The sequence below is a fragment of the Protopterus annectens genome, chromosome 12.part0 (genome assembly GCF_019279795.1).
Source record: "Protopterus annectens isolate FY-2018-M chromosome 12.part0, PAN1.0, whole genome shotgun sequence".
Taxonomy (NCBI): Eukaryota; Metazoa; Chordata; order Ceratodontiformes; family Protopteridae; genus Protopterus; species Protopterus annectens.
Window position 1 is genome coordinate 1,503,689,439 of NC_056746.1, and position 20,765 is coordinate 1,503,710,203.

A 20,765-nucleotide genomic window follows, 5' to 3' on the forward strand; every position below is an offset into this window, starting at 1 on the left:
TGTGTCTATTTGCAATCACAGAGTGCCACCATTACAGTGTTCCTTGCACTATACAGAGTTGTTTAGCAAAGTACAGCCATTTTGGGGAACTTTCAGTGTGCTGTGTACTGTACATTCACAAAGTGCAGCTACTTCAAAATGTTTCTTGCCCTCAGCTTCTTCTGTCCAGTTCATTCGCACAATGCAGTTATTTAAAATGTTTCTTAAAATTACGATAAGCGACTTTTACAGTGCAGTGATTTCAACAGTATTACAGTGCCCAGGAAATGTATTTCACAAAGTTCAGTTATACAGAGGCTTGTTGTGCTATTGGGCATAGTTACAAGTACTGACATCATTTTCTGGCATATGCATATGTGTGTGTGTGTTTGCGCATGCTGGCAAATGTCTTCACTGAGATGTATTAATATGGAAGATGGCTTTTGAAAACCACTACCACTTGTACTTGATCATAATATTGCAGAGAATTGGAGAATATTTGAGCAAGAGTACTATACAGTCATATAAGCAGCTTATTCTGATAAGGATGCACACACCAGGGCATTAATTTTGCTAAACCTAGCAGGGTCAGAGGCCACTGAAAGGGAGCGTTCATTTGTACATGCACCAGCAGTGTATGAAGGTGAAGGGGAAAATCGTCATATTATTGTACAGGCTGAATCAGGGGAAGACCCCGAATGTCTGAAGTGCAAATTCAGAGAGATGTGTAACTGCCAGACCAATGTTACATTAGAGAGGCATTTGTTTTGCACAAGAGACCAGAAGCAAGGATAAACTTTTGGAGCTTACATTACTGACATGAGGAACAAAGCTAAAATGTGTAAGTTTGGGGATTTAATGGATGAGTTAATAAAAAACAGGCTTGTGTGTGGTATTAATAGTGCTGCTGTGAGAAAGATTTTGCTTTGTGACAGTGATTTAACGTTGAGCAAAGCTATTGTGATTTGTCAAATCCATGAAGTTACAGAAAGGCACATGAATATGCTTGCAAGTGATAAAAGCATGGTTTAAGCAGGCTACAGAGCAAATGTAGACAGCATGCAACATGTGGCTGGCAGAAACAGATCTAAACACATGGCAGCTACAGCCCCTATGGGTTTTCCTGGGAGATCCCACAATTTTCCAGCAAGTTCTAAGACTAATTCAGGTGGAGAACCATGCTCAGTGCAGTACAAGGGTGAGTCAGCAAAACCCAAGTCGAGCTTTATTGTTAACTGTCACAATTGTGATGCCAACCATGAGTCTAAAAGAGAAAAGTGCTTAGCATTTGGTCAACAATGTCATACTTGTAAAAATGGAACCATTTTCAAAAATTTTGTAAATCAAGTAAGCTCATACTGTTATAAAGAAGGGTCATTCAGAAAAGCAAATTGATCAAGTAGAACTGCAACAGTCTACTTTCTATGTAGCTGGTGCATCAGTAGCTGGTGAAATAATTGATGTAGTAGATTTATTGGCAAATAATGAAGCATTTTGTACTGTCCAGATTAACGGTAAACTCAGTGAGCTCAAAGCAGACACCGGTTCACAGTGTAGTGTCATGTCTGCACATACTTTTGTAGACACCGGTTCACAGTGTAGTGTCATGTCGCAGGTACTTTTGTAGACACCGGTTCACAGTGTAGTGTCATGTCTGCAGATACTTTTGTAGACACCGGTTCACAGTGTAATGTCATGTCTGCAGATACTTTTGTAGACACCGGTTCACAGTGTAGTGTCATGTCTGCAGATACTTTTGTAGACACCGGTTCACAGTGTAGTGTCATGTCTGCAGGTACTTTTGTAGACACCGGTTCACAGTGTAGTGTCATGTCTGCAGGTACTTTTGTAGACACCGGTTCACAGTGTAGTGTCATGTCTGCAGATACTTTTGTAGACACCGGTTCACAGTGTAGTGTCATGTCTGCAGATACTTTTGTAGACACGGTTCACAGTGTAGTGTCATGTCTGCAGATACTTTTGTAGACACCGGTTCACAGTGTAGTGTCATGTCTGCAGATACTTTTGTAGACACCGGTTCACAGTGTAGTGTCATGTCTGCAGATACTTTTGTAGACACCGGTTCACAGTGTAGTGTCATGTCTGCAGATACTTTTGTAGACACCGGTTCACAGTGTAGTGTCATGTCTGCAGATACTTTTGTAGACACCGGTTCACAGTGTAGTGTCATGTCTGCAGATACTTTTGCAGACACCGGTTCACAGTGTAGTGTCATGTCTGCAGATACTTTTGTTAAAGTGAGAGCTGGTGAACAACTAAATGTGACCAGTTGCGTGAAACTTGTTGCTCATGGAGGTGAAGAAATTCAAAACGAAGGCTCAGTAGCGCTTTCATGTTATGTAGCCAAGAACTATTATAGCTTATTATTTTATGTAGTCTGAAGACCTGTACAGGCATTATTGGGTCTCAGAGACAGTTTGAGAATGAATCTTTCTTTTACCAAAGAAGTTCATCAAATAACCGCATGTCCCTGTTCCATCTTCACTAACACTATTTTTTCAGAGTATGCTGACAAGTTGGGCAAACTTCCAGTTGTGTATTCTATGAAATTAGACCCAGAGATCAGTCCAGTGGTCAGACCAGCAAGAAAAGTTCTGATAGCCATGCAGCATAAAGTCAAAGTCCAAATGGACAAAATAGTGCAGCAAGGTGTAATTTGTCCAGTCACAGAACCTACCGAATGGGTGTTGTCCATGGTGGCAATTCACACAAAAGGCTCAGACAAAATCAGAATATGCATTGACCCAAGAGATTTGAAAAAAGCATTAAAAATACCTCATCATCCTATGCATACAGTCAAGGAAGTTGCAGCTATAATACTGAATGCCACAGCTTTTTCTGTCTTAGATGCAAAAAGTTCATTTTGGCAAGTGATGCTTTATCACAAATCTTCATTACTGACTACATTCAGTACCCCATTTGGAAGATGCAGATTTCTTAGGATGCCATTTGGAATAAATTCTGCAAGTGAAGTCGTTCAGAGTGCAATGGAACATTTTTTTCAGGTTATCCTTGTGCCATAATAGTAGGTGATTTGTTAGTCGGAGGCAATGGTGAAGCAGAGCACGACAGAAACCTTAAGAGAGTTCTAGACAGAGCATGTGAAGTAAATTTGAAGCTCAACCCTCTAAAGTGCAAATTCAGGCTTCCAGAATTAACCTCTGTATGTCATTTATTTACTAGCATTAGCTCGAGATCAGATCCATCCAAGCAAGCAGCAATTCTTGAGATGTCAGAGCCAGATAACATACAAGGTGTACAACGTTGTCTTGGTATTATCAACTACCTAGGCAAGGTTATACCAGACTTCAGTGAGTTGACAGTGCCTTTGCGTTAACAGTGCCTTTGAGAGAGCTAACACACAAGAATGTTACATGGTCATGGTTAGAACATCACAAGAAAGCATCTGAAGACCTTAAGCAGAACATTGCTACTCCATCTACATTAAGATACTATGTCAACAATCCAGTAACTCTTTTCTGCAATGCTTCAAGATTTGGTCTAGGTGCAGTCATTCTTCAAGAGGGTAGACCAGTAGCCTATGCATCTAGAACACTTGCCCAAACTGAAATGCAATATACTCTGATTGAGAAAGAACTTTTGGCTATAGTGTTTGCATGTTCCAAGCTTCATGATTACATCTGTGGTCAAGATATTCATATTGAAATTGATCATCAATCTCTGGTTGCTATTTTAAAGAATCCAATGCATTCTACCCCAGCAAGATTACAAAGAATGATGCTTAAATTGCAAACGTACAACTTCAAAATGGTCTGTATAAAAGGCACACTTCTTTATGTGGCTGATACCTTATCCAGATTGCCAGAAATACAATGGAACAGCTGGACGCAGAGAATTTTGACTTTGATGTCATGGAAGTGTATAATTTTTTTCTACAAGACTTGATGAGCTAAGAGATTACACAAAGACTGATCCAGTTTTGCAAAAGTTCAATCACTACAATCAATGATGGATGACCGTAAAAGCAATCCAGTGTACCACCAGAAGTGCAACCCTACTTTTCTTACACAGATGAGATGTTGATGAAAAATGGCATTATTTTGAAATGTCCTAAATGTTGTTCCTGCTTCCTTACAACACAAATACATCTAGATTTTGCATTGGGGGTCACCCAGGTTCCGAAGGTACCAAAAGAAGGATGACAGAACTAGTAGTTTTGACTTCTCTAGCAAAAGACATTGAAAAAATAATTTCTTCTTGTTCAGTATGCAACAGTACTAAACTGCATTTGCAAAGAGAACCACTTCAGCTAAGTCAAGTTCTTGAACTACCTTGGTCAACAGTAGCCATTGATATATTCGAGTGGAACAATCAGCATTACTTAGTACTGGTAGACTCTTATTCGAACTAGTTCGAGATTGATTTACTACCTCTTATTTGAACTAGTTCGAGATTGATTTACTACCTAATCTAACATCCACTGCTGTTATTACTAAGTTGAAACATCATTTCTCAGTCTATGGTAGTCCACACACAGCTGTTTCTGACAGTGGTACTCAATTTATTAGTCAGTTGTTTCAGAAATTTGTAAGAGAATGAGACTTTGTACATGTTACTAGTAGTCCAGAATATCCACAGTTAAATGGACTAGCTGAACATGCAGTACAGAGTGCAAAGCAATTACTTGAGAAGCAAAGCGTGATAATACAGATGTCTTTTTGAATTTACTCAATCTCAGAAACATACCCCATGACAATATACTTGGCTCACCTGCTCAGAGACTTCTATCCAGGCAAACCAGAACAACATTGCCTATTAGTTCCAGTTTATTGAGGCCTAAAGCTAAAAACAACAAAGCAATCAAAGCCCAATTATTTAGAAAGTGTTCTTTCCAGAAGTCCAGTTATGACAAACTGAGCAGATTTCTTTGTCCGTTAAAAGAAGGGGAGACAGTGAGGATACAAATGGCAAAAGGTTTTCGCCGGATTAGTCAAGTAACAAGTACATGTGCAGAGCTGAGATCCTATTTTGTGAAATCTGATGGTGTGGAGTACAGGGGGAAACATAGACATCTTCTTCCTCTATCAGAACTGATATGGCAGCATTGTTCCTGTGATACAGATGCTAAATCTCAGAGCTGTTCAGACAATGTTCCTGTTCCAGAACATGTCTTGATTCCCACTACCATTTCTGATAATGTTCCTTATGTCCCCAAGGTTGAACATTCAGCAGAGACAATCCCAGTTGCTAAACCTAATTCCAGTTTCTATACCACGTGATTTGGCCATATTTCCAAACCCAGTGTGAAATACACAGCAATCTGGACGTAGCTGTATATATATATATATATATATATATATATATATATATATATATATATATATATATATATATATATATATATATATATATGTATAGTTCTGTATAATCGCATGATGAAAATTATTTTGTATAAATTGCATGTCAGTCAATGTCGTGAATATTGCATGACTCATTACTCATTGAGGGAGAATGTAGAATAACAGGTGTGTTGTACCTTTAAGAAGCATTTCTAGGACCTGAACGTGCATATAAATAGCAAGCACGTGCTAGCTTCAGTGCCATTTTGTGAGTACAGCCAGAGTCTGAACATTTGTGTATGAGACAGCTAGTTTGTATATATGTTAAAGTTACTAGCTTAACTTCTAATGTGTTTGTACATAATAAAGCTGATTGAACAGAACCCACAATGTTCGTCTATTTCATCCTGATTAGACGAGCGATGGGAAGCATACGTATCAGGTACAATGTCCTTAGAAAACCTAAGGATTTGGTATACTGGACGGACGTTGGGCTACCCTTGGCAGTGGATCCCTTTAGTAAACAATATTTCAACAGTGATAGAGAAGGTACTCCTCCTTATCAGTGAACCTGCAAGCTATCCAAAAAATATATATACCATTAACTTGCCTTCTGACGATGTATAAAACTATATACTGAAACTGATGCTGACAGAGTTTATAGTTATTTAGAAAAAAAAATCAATCATGGCAATAGAACAAAAGGTTAACAAAAGAAAGTCATACTGAACAAGGAATCATTTGTTGTTGAGGTCATAATGAAAAATTGCAAAAAGGGGAAGAATCTAAGTATGGCATGGCTAGATTACAAAAAAGAATATGACAGCATCTGACATTCATGGATAAAGGAGTACTTACTGATGTATTATAAGACAAACCTTACATTGAGCAATTACATTATAGCGGCCATGAAACAGTGGCAAAGCAGCTAAGCCATGATAAAGGACAAATTATTGTCCCAGGGATAAAAATTTAAAGAGGAATATTCCAGGGTGACTCTGTCACTGTTGTTCTTTTATCTTGCCCTTAACCATAAATTGTTTATTTAACAGATTAGGTCATGTTTACAATTTGGCTTCCAGAAGAAAAATGAAGTGAAAAGACTTCTCATCTTCTTTTTGTGAACAAATTAAAACTGTATAGGTCATCAGATGAGGCAGTGAAAGAACAATTGGAAGTGGTCAAAACTTTTTTCAGATAATACAAGAATGTCATATTTTTCTTAATAAATGTGCAAAAGCAACAATTAAAGCAGGAAAGCTGGAGCACCAAGAAAATATCAGTCTGGGACAGGAATGTGATGTAAAGGAACTTGAGCAGGAATGTGATGTAAAGGAACTTGAGCAGGAGTGTGATGTAAAGGAACTTGAGCAGGACTGTGATGTAAAGGAACTTGAGCAGGAATGTGATGTAAAGGAACTTGAGCAGGAGTGTGATGTAAAGGAACTTGAGCAGGAGTGTGATGTAAAGGAACTTGAGCAGGAGTGTGATGTAAAGGAACTTGAGCAGGAGTATGATGTAAAGGAACTTGAGCAGGAGTATGATGTAAAGGAACTTGAGCAGGACTGTGATGTAAAGGAACTTGAGCAGGAATGTGATGTAAAGGAACTTGAGCAGGAATGTGATGTAAAGGAACTTGAGCAGGAGTGTAGTGTAAAGGAACTTGGGACAGGAGTGTGATGTAAAGGAACTTGAGCAGGAATGTGATGTAAAGGAACTTGAGCAGGAATGTGATGTAAAGGAACTTGAGCAGGAGTGTGATGTAAAGGAACTTGAGCAGGAGTGTGATGTAAAGGAACTTGAGGAGGAATGTGATGTAAAAGAACTTGAGCAGGAGGGAGAGTTTAAATATTTGAGAACTGATAAAAGATCGACAGTAAAACATGAAAAATTTAAGCAAAAGTCAGTAAGGAATCTTACAGAAGACTTAGTTTATAGTTTTGGGGTGACTGACTGGCCCCAAAATGTATTCGATCAGTTGGACAGAAAAGCAAGAAAAATGCTTCATGTTTATCAAATGATATACATAAAAATCAGTGTGTACCAAGATTATATATTCCTCATTCTGAAGGAGGCATGGGTCACCTCGAAACTGACTACATGTACAAATCTGCAATCATACGAATACGTACGTATCAGCTGACCAAAAGTCAGTAAGGAATCTTACAGAAGACTTAGTTTTTGGGGTGACTGACTGGCCCCAAAATGTATTCAATCAGTTGGACAGAAAAACAGGAAAAATGCTTCATGCTTATCAAATGATATACATAAAAATCAGTGTGTACCAAGATTATATATTCCTCATTCTGAAGGAGGCATGGGTCACCTCGAAACTGACTACATGTACAAATCTGCAATCATACGAATACGTACGTATCAGCTGACCTCACTAGATCCAAACATAGTGAATGTTTTAAAAAATGAAGAGAATAAATTTAAGATGACTTAAAATACCAAAAGTCTTGCATGCCGAGGCACTAAGATGGTATTCAAGTTTTATCTTTCTTCCTCTCTGGTTTATTTTGTTTGCTGTATTTTTAAATTTAAAATGACTTCCCTGCTTAGTTTAGCAGAAGCATGTCAAACGGGAATGGAAATCAAACCAAAAGTATACAAAATAAAAGCAGCAACTGAATGTGCCAAAAAAGAAAGAAAGAACATAAGGAGAAGGTTCAGATGAGAAGGCAAGAAATGTGGGAAAGGTACAAATGTAGTTGAAAATACAGAAAACTCCTGAAGCAACCTCATTTCGATCAGGATTTGATGCAGGAATGGTTAAGGAGAGGTGAATTTAAACCAAAAGATGAAAGCTTAATATTAGTGGCTCAGGATGTTGTTTTACAAAGCCCATTGAACATGTAGGAGAAATAAATAAATGCAGGTTCTGTAAAAGAGAACTGGAAACAGTCACAGATCTTGTTGCTGGGTGTGATACACTTATGGCAGAGGGCCTGTATACTGAAAGGCATAATAATGTGGCAAGACTGCTGCATTGGGGATTATACAAACATTACAATACCGAAGTAGGTGAGAAGCATTGGAAACATGAGCCACACAGCATTATAGAGAATGATGAAGTTTACATCACATGGGATTACCCATTACCAACAATTCAAAAAACAAATACAAGAAAGTCAGATATAGTAGTCCATGAAAAGAAAACAAAAGTAGCATTGATCATTGAAATTGCTACACCTAGTTTTTACAATGTATTACGTACAGAGAGACACAGTGTCACAAATACCAGGATATGCAGTCAAAAACTAGGGCAATGTAGAAGAAGGATACCCAGACAGTTCCAATATAGTAGAAGGAGTAATGGGTTTCATAAAAATAATTTACAGTCTTATTCAGATATGTTACTCGTACATATAACCCATACGTACTGCAGAAGGAGTCATTACTGGGCACAGTGCGGGTGCGAAGAGCACTTTTGGCTCACATCAAAGATTGAAACAGTACTATTTTCATTAACGTTAATCATACTTCGACATAGGAATGGGGTCCATTCCAATCATGGTATTGAAAACCCAAAAGTTCTGAAGACATTAAAACAGAGGGCAGTGTTGAGTTAACAGATTGTAATGCAGACGGTGTTCATGGCAGGGAAAAAAAATAAAGGATTATTCTTATAAATGGACTACTTCTATTACTAACTCATCTTCTCTTGCTGTAGTGACCCCTTCAGTTTTGAGCATTTTTAGAAAGGCTATCTAAAAACTACGGCTTTTGCCTACTTCTGCTTCCTGTATAGGAATGCCTGCATCTTCAAACAGGTTTGACATATTCACAAGCAGTTTTCAGAACGTCATCAGTGCAATCATCTGTACAACATACTTACAGTGTGTGTTCCTGATTTCAAGGAAATGAAACATGTGGAGCTTGACTCCTAATAAGAAATCATTTTAAATGTTGTTTTCTATACCATATTATTTAAAAATAAATTATCGGTTTTACACAAAAATACATGTATCATTTTTGTCTAGTTAGCAAAAGACATAATTTTATGTTATTGTTAGTTTTTCTATTTGTCACCTGGAAAATATCCAGTTGGTATACTGACTCTTGTGCAAATGTTCCAGTTTTCTAATTTTTGAAGACCATTCTGACCTGAATTTAACTTTCGCTATGAATAACAGGTTTAACTAACAAAATGTTGAAAGGCACTTCTTTGAACGCTGTGTGTTCAAATGCACCTTTTTAAAACTTTCACAATGCCGAAATGAAATATTACAAACTCATAATAGCGAAAGTAAAGCTTGATTTGCTATTGAGTTCAGCATTGTGAATGGAGATTGCTGTACAGCGCAGATAGGGAAATTTACCCTTTTCCTCACTGTAGTACAATCTCGGAGTTCGTATATATAATTTGCAGGGGGCGCAGGGGGGTTTGTCCCACTGCATAAACATAAAAAAATGTAAATGTTTCCCATAGTACCTTCACCACAATAGCCTGAGGGTCGGACATCACCTTCTCATAGGTGAATGTCGACTTTCGTGGTGGTGAGTTCCGACATTCTGAACAATCAACATGTACAAATTCGACACAGTGATTCAACCATGAGAGTAAAAATTGTTGTGACTTTCAACATTTTAATAGTAAACCAAACAACAGTATGTTTGTCTTGCTTCATTACAGTGTAAAATTTTTAGAAAAAGGCAGGCCCATATCTTGATGAGTAACTACTATGCCTAATGAGGGCTATAAGATGAAATTCAGAATCTCAGTATAGAGAATAGTCAGAGCACCAGGAAATTGTATATGGTAATGTGTAGTTGTTGGATTCAGCAACACTTTATAGTGATGAGCAGCAGCAAATGGTGACACAGCGGTGCTGCAGAGAGCGTTACTTGCCGTGCCCCACTACAGTTAAGCAATAGGTAACACTGCAGACGGTATTCAGCTGAAATTAAGTGAAGAATCACACTGCATGCATGGCTACAGTATCTAGATGAAGTTACTAGCTACAGAGTAGTAACACACATCAATGTGTAGTCACAGTACTTCGCTAAAGTTACAGGCAACAGCAAGTCAGGGCAATAAATAAACCGTCACATACTATCAAGCTGAAGTTACTGGTTATAGGAACACATGGCAGTGTAACATCACAGTATTTAGTTTAAATTACCAGCAGGGGGCAGTAACACACAGCAATATAGTCACATCATCCAGCTGAAGTTACTAACTACAGTGCAGTAACAAATGCTACTGCACTAGACAGAATTGCACAATAACAATAGCTAGTAGATGTCACTGGCTATAGCACTGGAGGACATGTCTGTGTGTGTACTCCAGTGCAAAATTACAGTCCATAGATTCAAACAAGATGCTTATTACCATATGCATCCAGTACCTTTCTCAAGTCTAGCAGCAAAACTTAATAGAGGATTCCCCATACGGAAGGCAGAGAGTTAAGTGCAGTATGATAATAATATGTCATACAGAATGCTTCTGTTGTACTGCAGCACCTGAACATAACAGCAGTGAGATGTGGCAGTCCATCAGGACTTGTATTACACTGTAACTACTGTCCCTGAACATTGCCACTGCTGAAAACTGGCTGTAATTTACAACAGACACACCCACACACACGTCCATGTCCTCCCCTGACTCATTATGGTATGAACACGGTATACGTTGCCAGGAGAGTTTCTCACCTGGTACCATGTTTATCTACACTACAAGCTCACTGCATGCTCTTAGGCACTATATATAAAAGGATGTTACACAACTGATTACAAATGCCTGCCTTGTTATGTTTTCTTAAGTACAACACCAAAACTATTACTGTATCAACACACTCAGCAAAAATTAATCTGATAAACTTTGCAGTACTGCTCAAATGCAGTCCTTCTCAAATTGGTACCTTCCCAATTTCCTGATATAGACTAACATCTCCTTTATTAGCACCATTATGAAATAAACGTATTCTTTATTTCCTGAACCTTTGCACACCTTGCAAAGAAGAGATCTGTCTGTTCATGCATTTATGAGCTGAACCAAAAACAGAAATAAATACTAATGCATTAATACTTTACAGACTGTACTTTTCATGAGGTAAAATTGTTGGCCTTTGCAATGGTAACTGCAATATTTAAGTTACAAATAGTTCTGTAATCCTAGTTATACAGTTTAATTTGCTTCTCTAATAATATAAGAACATATACGTCCCTGTTTTTTCTTTCACTTCAAATTGCAATTCCTGCTCTAATTACACTGACTTGCCTTCAATTTCTCTATACACTGGCTAAAATTTCTCTAAATATTAAACCATTGTCATATAAATTACATCTATTCTTAACCAATGTTTTCACATTATCTCTAATTTGGTATGATTATTTAAACTGTAAATGTTTTTGTATTATGTTTTGAAGACTGGAACAACTATTGTTCTTAAAGTGTTTTTGTAATAGTTTGGAGCTATTCTCCTCAGGCCTCTGCTGAAAATGGGAACCTATCCAGTTGGACTTTCCCAGTTATCAGTTGGCAATAAATAAAGAACTAAAACATATAATTAAAATCTGGGAATTAAGTTGTTGTTGTTTTTCTTTCGGCTTTTCTGGTTAGGGGGTTGCCACAGCGGAACTCCGGTTCGCTAATGATTCACAGTAGATTTTTTTACGGGTGCGGAGATGCCAGCTCGACGCCCAACCTTCAACGAAGGCACCCTTGAAAATGAATGACGTGGAATGAATAAAGTTCTATGTAGTAGGAGAAAGACAGTCACCCAATTAATCATCACAAAGTCAGCAAAACTACACTTGGGGTGTGGGGAAGGTCAGGCCTTTATTCTTCAAGCAAAGACCCAGTCTTAAAACAACTGTCTCGGGTATAATCCAGCCTGAAACATGCAACAATTAACTAACTGGCAGGTCACATATCTTCCTGCTTGTAGTACAACAAAAAACGCATGTTCTGTTGAGTTAGTGATCTTATCTGCAGTAGCAAATTCTGACATATCCCTCATTATAAGTGTTCAAAGGGTCCAAATTCTGATATCTTGACAGACTTTCTTAATAAACATGAAAAATAGGTTAAATGTATAATGATTTCTATCATATTATGATCCTGTGACACTGTGTTATGAACTGCTTGTACTTAACACTATCATCATTATCTTTAAATCAAAACTCAAATGTCTGAGCATTACAATATGAAATAAAACCAATAACTTGTAAAAATAAGAACACTACCAATACACTGAATAAAATATCACATACGCAGGTGTTGGCAGCATTTTTTATCATCATCATTTTTTAACCCAGTTGCCCTGGTGACAATCAAGGTGGTAGCCAGCTCGGCAGGTTACATCAGATTTCTCTACCCTCAGCAACATTCTCCTACTTATCTTGTCGGACCTCCAGGTGTTCCCAAACATGAGGAAAAGTAAGTCTGGCCCAGAGTCTCATGCCAAGGGATTGCACCAAATACACCACCTGTGGGAAGTGGCCCGGCAGCATCCTCATAAGGTACCTAAACCATCTCAAACAACTCCTAACATACAGCAACAGTGACCATACCTTTAGATAATCTTGGATTGCCAAGCTTCTCACTCTGTCATCTATTCTGTGAAGGAGCGTCATTTCTGCTGCTGTGTTCATGGCCTCAATCCTTTAGTCAGTACCCAAAGTTCATAGCCATAACAAAGGTTGGGGACAATGAATGGCAAACTGAAAGTTTAATCACAAAAATCAGTACTTGCATCTCCACAACAATTTGGTACAATGCCTGCAAGCATTGCTGTGATTTTACCCATATGGCTGGTCAAGTTCCTGATTCTTTCTACCTTCCCTCATGAACAAAACAATGGGGTGATTAAACTCTTCCAACTAAGGCATCTGTTCCCTGCCTCCTAAAGACAAGAATACACTACTTTTTGGAAGAGAACTACAACTTCTCATTTGGATGTGCTGATTTTCATCCCAGACACCTCACAGTCAGCAGTGATTTGTAGAGATCACAGTCATTTGAGGCTAAAAGGACACCATCATCATCAACTTTCCCCCATTTTCTAAATGGGGTTGGGGTGTTGCATCAACTGTCACCATCTTTTTCGTTTCAATGCCACTCTCCCACCTTCTTTGATAGTCATGCCCGGCTGCTCAAGTTTTCTCTCTCACAATCCATCCATCTGTTTGCTGGGTGCTATCATTTCCACTTGCCCTTTTCCTGTCTGTTCCACATGTGACACATTCGGCATAATGGTTAAGATCTCCGTCTGCCATGCACAAGGTAAATTTCATTTTAGTGACATTTGTTTACCAGCAAAGTCTGAATGCATCAGTTAACCATTTTCAGCAGAGGCCCCTGAAAGAAAAGCTCCAAAATGTAAGACATGTAATACACACAAACATATGCATACAGTGCTTTAAGACAACATCACAAATGAACAATACTTAGTATAATTTTAGGCAAAATCTAAATCTAGACTCTGGCAGTAAATACTAGAAAAATGTTTTTGTAGATAAGATGAGATAAGGAGGAAGGTGAGGTGCTTAGTAGGGGGTGGGAGAAAAGGTGGGGGATGAGAGGTTACTTGGCATAATAGAGGGAAGTTATAATTAAATGAACCTTGTGTGGAGCAGGAGTATAGCCATAGTGGTCGTTCAGGGAGGTTTTGAAAGAGTAGAAGTTTTGAGCATTCCTAAGGGATGTTGGTACAGAGTTCAAAGATTTAGCAATGTGGTATGCATACAAGTTTTTCCTATGGATTTGTGAGGTCTGTAGATCAATAAAAGGTTATGTTCTTTTGATCACAATGATCGGTTAGGGATATAGTTAGGGAGGAGACTGCTTAAATCTGGACAGCTAATGGTGTTATGGATGTTTTTGAAGGCAGTGATCAGTTGGTTGCAGATTAGTTGGTATGATAATTTTAGCCATTTTAGGAACGTGAGTGCTACAGTAGTAGCACCGAAAGGGGTATTTTCTGTGAATCTGGCTACCTTGTTATAGCATTGTTCAAGCTTTAATTTTTGTAATGCCTGGAGATTTGCTAGAATGGGACTACCATAGAGAAGGGAGGGGAGAAGTTGGGGAGTAGCTAGTATAATTTTAGTTGATTCAGTAGGTAAATTTTGGTTCTATCTAACATACCATGTTTTTCGACGTGTTTTCTACAATGCAGGGTTGGATGTGCAGGCACGGCCGGCCTTAGGCATAGGCAAACTAGGCGACCACCTAGGGTGCTGTAATGGACGTCCTCGTAAAGGGCACAATTTGTGTTCATTTATTTATTTATTTTAATTAATTTACTGTTCTTATTATGCGAACGCATAATAAGAAAGTAAATTAATTTAAATAAATAAACCAGAGGGCACCGGAATCATAGGGAGAGGAGGGGGACGCGAGCGACCCTCCCACTTTTATACCTGCAGGTTGTCCAGGACTTTAAGAATTAACAAAAAAAAAAAACTTCACTCCACGGTAGTGGAGTCGGTAGTGGAGTCTTCTCCTTTAAGGAGGAACATGCATGTGTCACATCCACGCACGCCAACGTGGATGTAAACACGTTCTATGTATGTAAGGTGTATAACTGTATAACAAGATACATTTTGTAATGTGTTTACATTTCCTTTTAATATGCAGTTCCTTTTTGACCATTTAACCCTTTCTGTTGACAGCTTTTCCACACAAAGTAGTACCAGAGATTAAGATGATCAGAAGGTTCTGTCATGGATTTGTAAGTCTGGATAGTTGTCCTATCTGTTATAATAGTTCTAGTGACACTAGAAGAAGCAACAGATATTCCATCATGACTCATGGGACCCAGCCTATGTAATTGTGCTTAGCTTTGGCACAGATATTTTTAATGGAAGATAAAAAGTTAAGAGGGTGTAAAATGAACTGCATAAAGAATAGCGATATGTCTACAGAATATAGCACAAACGTTAACCTCACTACAGGCTGTGCAAGAGTGGTGCTTCCTAAAGCAAAACAGACAGCTGCATAATGCTTACAAAATTCAGTCTTTACAGACTGGTAACCTCCTTGACAATCCTCACTGCCCCAGTTGGCATTTTGCTGTGGAACTGAAACTTTTAAAGCAAGGTTGATGGTCTACACATGGTCATTAAGCAGCTGGTCTAATCTGAAAGTTGCTGCCTTGGCTTGTAGGGAGGTTACTAGAGCAAATAAAGTAAAACATGCATGTGACAATGGTATAAGAGTATCAAAATAGTAGTCAGTAATGATTAGAGCAGATAATCCTTCATCAATACAGATACAGATTAGTGCAGAGTAAGTGGCCATAGTAGACAATTTGTTGTCATAGCATCTTTGTTTATGCAAACAACATTATTTTGTGACTTTTTTTCAAAATGTGCACTTAATAATAAGGTATACATGAAGCTGAATTCAAGTAACAACTGCTAATAAGAATTGAAAAAAATTTGAGGAGAATAAACAGCTTTTAGCACTGCATCAGATATTAACAGTCAGAGTCTGACTCATGATGGTCCCAGTTTATTAAATATGTACCCTGATCTACACTGATGTTGCACACAGCAATTATCTTGGGCACTGTAGGACATAAAATAGTAGTACGAACTACAGGTTTTATGAGGAAATACCGACTTACAGCAGAAAAAGTTTTAATGTATTCCACAACAATGGTGTCATTCAAAGGGGATCCAGTATCTGTCTGCCTGGGATGACATGATCGACAAACCACGATGCTTTGCCAGAGATGGTCTGTACCTGTCGCCCCTGGGATTCAGGTTACTGGCTAAGGCTCTTGTCACCCCTACAGTGCCTTTTTTAGACAAGGCTCAAAGGACAAAACCACCACCGTAACATGTACAAGTATGCAAAATCTGAAGGTAATGCTACTCAATGCTAGAAGTCTAAACCTCAAAATGCACTCTCTCGAGGCACTCCTAAAAATGGACAACATCGATATCTGTGCAGTAACTGAGACCTGGTTCAAGGGACCAGAGAGCACCCCTGCAATACCAGGCTACAACTCTTACCACACTTTTCAGCCACCATACCAGGACCAAAACACTAAAGGTGGAGGAGTGTCCATATTCACCAAGGATATTCACACCTCCAGGCTAGTTGCCCAACACAATGCATCCAAAATTCTCCAGGTGCAACCAACACTAGGTAAAACTGCAATCCAAACTGTAGCTTGCTACAGATCCCCCACCATTCCCCAAGATTCTCATTACACCTTTGTATACATACTGGAAAATATTAAGATACAACAAAACACCCTAATACTTGGTGATTTCAACTACCCTGCCATTAACTGGGAAAACTACTTGTGTACCAACACCTTTGCCCAACGGTTCTTGGAATTCATAAATTCCAACGCCCTGGATCAACTAATCCATAGTCCCACCAGGGGCTCCAATATCCTGGACCTGGTCATTACTAACATGGGAAATCTATGCTCCACACCACTGGTCACCCCCTCATTGGTTAGGTCTGACCATAAGCTAATCAGCTTTGACATCTACATCCCACCCCCACCCCCCCAGTAAGGAAACATCCGTAAAAAACTTATACAAGGCCAACTTTATGCTACTCAAGTCAGAAGTGACAAACTTCATGACACCCATGCAGATGGAAATTGAAAGTTCGACTGCTGAGATCTACACTAAGGCACTGTACGAGCACATCCACTCGTGCATGAATCATGCCATCCCAAATAGAGCCAAGATGCTCTCCTCCAAAAAAAGGAAGCCAATCTGGTGGTCCCCTGTCATAAGCAAAACTATACAACAGAAGAAAGAAACTGTTGCAGAAAAGAGGAAAATTCCAGGATGCAAAAAATCTCCCTTACCAGCCTCAGTAAGAAGTTGAGATCCCTCATAAAATCCTCCAAAACTAGTTACGAAAATAAAATTGCCAAAGATTCCCAAGACAACCACAAGGCATTCTATAGCTATATCAAGAATCTAAATGGCAATGCTCAGATCTGCTCCGAGCTACAACAGAATGGCATTAAATATACTGATCCCAAGAACAAAATGTAAAGAAAGTCAGCAAAGAGCTGGGGAAAAAAATCATTTGAAAAACTGAAACTGAGTATGTCCATTTCACTTCTAGATGCTTTTTTTTTTTTGTATTCATATTGCTTGTAAAAAAGACTGAACTATAGCCATTTAAGTTATGCAGTTATTTAATACAAAAAAATTAAACAATTTATTTCAGTCAGATGATGACTTTTAAAACATTTGTCATATCTGTCAGGATGCCCTATAAAGAAAACTTGGATGCATGACCAGCCTCCATGATTTATTTTCTATGACTGCCTTCTAGGCATTCATTCCCTGTCTGTGAACTCTCCAGTATTTAGGATGCATGCAGTAGTGGCGTTGTCACCTCACAGAAAGAGGAACTTTAGTTTGATTCTCAGTTGGAGTGCCTTCTGTGTGGAGTCTGCATGTACTCCCTTTGTTTGTGTGGGTTTTCTCTGGGTGCTCTGGTTTCCTCCCATGTTATGCATCTAGAGTGTTTCCCTCTGCTGAAAATTGACTTCATTCCAAATTGGACTTTCCTGGTAAATAAATAATAAAATGTGTCTTGCCTATCATTTACCATGGGGTTTATGGGTTTAAGTTTATGATCACATTTCCCTGATCTTGCAATTCTTCAGAGCGTTTTGTTCTGCAATGTGCTTACTGCTGTGTTGCTGTTTGTGCAAGACTGTTATGCATTGCATTAGGGATTTTCTTATTTTTCTAATGTTACACAACTAAAGGCTTAGCATATATAAGTAAGAGTGTGAGGGTACAGGAGGGCTTACTCCTATCAACAATATTGTTTTTGATGTGTGCCACAGTAGTTTAGGCCATTTGCATTCTCCATTACTTGTGGTCAGAGTGGACTGAAACTGTAGAACAAGTATTTGAGCTTGTCCATCTGTTTGTCTTAATGGGCCTCCCATATCTAGATGTTTTCAGTGTTTCTTACTATCAGTCTAGTTTCTCTTTTGCATTCACTCTGGAACGTTTCTGTTGTTATCATACTAATTTGTAGTTCTGTGGTAAATCACAGAACTAAAGTCACCTAAATAATGATATATATATATATATATATATATATATATATATAAACTTTCAGACTTCATATCCTTTGTAAATGCATGTTAACACAAATGCTGTTGTTCTAGCAACTTTAAGTTAAAGTGTACTATTTCAAATCTATCCCTATTTTTACGGCTATTGCACCCAAATCATGTCCACATTTCTTGCACAAACAGGTTGAGAGGTATGCCTACCTCTCAACTGTCCAGACTTTTGCCTGATATTTTTGGCCTATTCCTCATAACATTTGTGGTTTTCTGGCAAATCACTGAGGATTTAAATAACTAAATGTCATACAATTTGAGTTTCAGTATTCATTTCCTTCGGTAAATGCTGGTATTCTAGCAACTTTCTAAGTCTATAAGAGCAATATTTATAATCTGTTTTTGTTTGGAGGCCTTTGCCCCCCCCCATCATTGTTTTAGGCTTTGCTCAGATTTCTTGTGCTAAGAGGTTGAGCGGTATGGAGGCATGGTATGTAATGCCCCAGTTACCGATTATTTGTTGCATTTTAAGGGGAGATAGGGGTTCTGCACTCCTTAGTGTGCCTTCCTTTGTTTAAGATGCCTAGAAACTATGAGTTTGTTGGTTTCTCTGTCATTTTCTATTGCAATATTACCAGCGTAACATTTTTTTCTTTAATGTAACGTAGGCAATTCATTCTTCAAGGGCAGTAAGCACTGACATTGTAGATGACACACTGAAATGTAAAGTTGTTTGCCAGTAACAGCCTCTTCATTAGTTACAAATCTCATAGAGAATTATTAGGATGAATTTTACTTCTGCAGAGATTGTGCTTATTGACTGATACTGGTGGGTTGTAATGATAGATGTTTGAGGGTCCTTTTATGGTTAAAATGTTCTGAAATGAGCAGTTTTGTCATTATTGGGTCATACATTTTGTTCTACTGCTTAATGGAAAAAATGTTCAAAACTACAACTTTAAAACTCACTGTAACAAGTGTAAATGTTGTCAATGTACAACTAGCCGTTTTTGGTTTATCAAATGGCACACTGTTGTAGAATCTGAAAGCAGTGTTAGTAGCATAATTGTCTTTGGTGCAGAAGGCTGTGGAGTCTACTCCCACACCATGTAGATGGAGTGTTGATGTTGCAGTGCCCATATGATTGTTGATTATTTGGTGCATTATAAGGGGGGATAGAGGTTCTATGCTCCTGAGTATGTCCTTTGTATGAGATGCCTAGTCACTATGAACTTGTTAGTCATTTCCTATTGCAATATTACCAACTTAACGTTTTTAATGTAATACAGGCAGCAGGCACTCAATTTGTAGATAAAACATTGATATGTGAAGTTGTTTTGACAGTAGCAATCTCTTCATTAGTTACTGATTTCTTTAATGTGGAATTCAGATGATTTTATTTCTGCAGAGATTGTGCATATTGAGTAATATTGGTGGATTGTAATGACGGAAGTCTTGAATGGCCTTTTATGGTTGAAATTTTCTAAAATGGGTAGGTATTGGTTCATAAATTTTGTTTCATTGCTTATTAAAAGAATATTTAAAACTATAAATTTAAACTGGTACTGTATTACACAAGGAATATAATTCAATAAAATCAGGAAGGTGAATCAAAGAGCAAATACATGTATGCATGGCCCTAAAAATGTGTGCAAGGAGTCTGTTTTGAAAACAGCCCACAGGTAGACTTAATTATCCACTGCCAGATGCATTTTCTATGAATGTGAGTTTTCATGCCGTTTCAGTTAATGACTTTTGCCATTTCAATAAATGTTGAGTTTCAAGGGCATAGAAGTTTACTGCTCGTTTTAAGTCTATTTCCATTGTGAGACTGTATTGTTTGTCTATCTGTGTTTGTGCTATTTTATTTCAATATCTGTAATCACTGTAGAAGCAAATAAGAGAACGGTATGTATGGTAACTGACGAGAAATAACCAAATAATGGAACACTGGAATGGCTGAGGAGGGGGCTGCTGCTGAGGGGGGGGGTCTATTACCCTGCCTAGGGCCCTATTTGACCATAATCTGGCTCTGGTATTTAAAGTAGAAAATACTTATGCAAAGGTAGTTGCAGTTTAACTACATTACAGGTTATCACTTTCTTCCTACGCATTTAAATAATTTAAGGAAATGACTGGAGTGGCTTTCTTGGGGAGTGACCCTGTGGGTGTGGCTCAAATAGGGGTGTTTCATGATTATGGTGTGGGTGGGGCTTAAGGGGCACCGTGCCACTACTTCGCCTAGGATGCCATTTCAGCTAAGGCCGGTCCTGTGTGCATGTCAAGATTAAGCTCATTGCTATTATCATACCTAACAGTTTTCTATTGGTGGTAACTTTGATGGTTGCATTTTTAAGGGGGTAAATTTTGAAATTATTTTTTTCATGTGAGAAGGATGTGGGAAAGTACTTCAGTTTTGTCTGGATTTAACTTAAGTTGAAATTGT

General features: G+C 38.3%; 1 protein-coding gene across 1 annotated transcript in view; it reads right to left on the minus strand.

Moving 5' to 3' along the window:
- The window catches only part of LOC122817260 (zinc finger imprinted 3-like), a 327,112-nt gene that overhangs the window by 59,547 nt on the left and 246,800 nt on the right, over positions 1–20,765 (minus strand). The window lies entirely within an intron of this gene.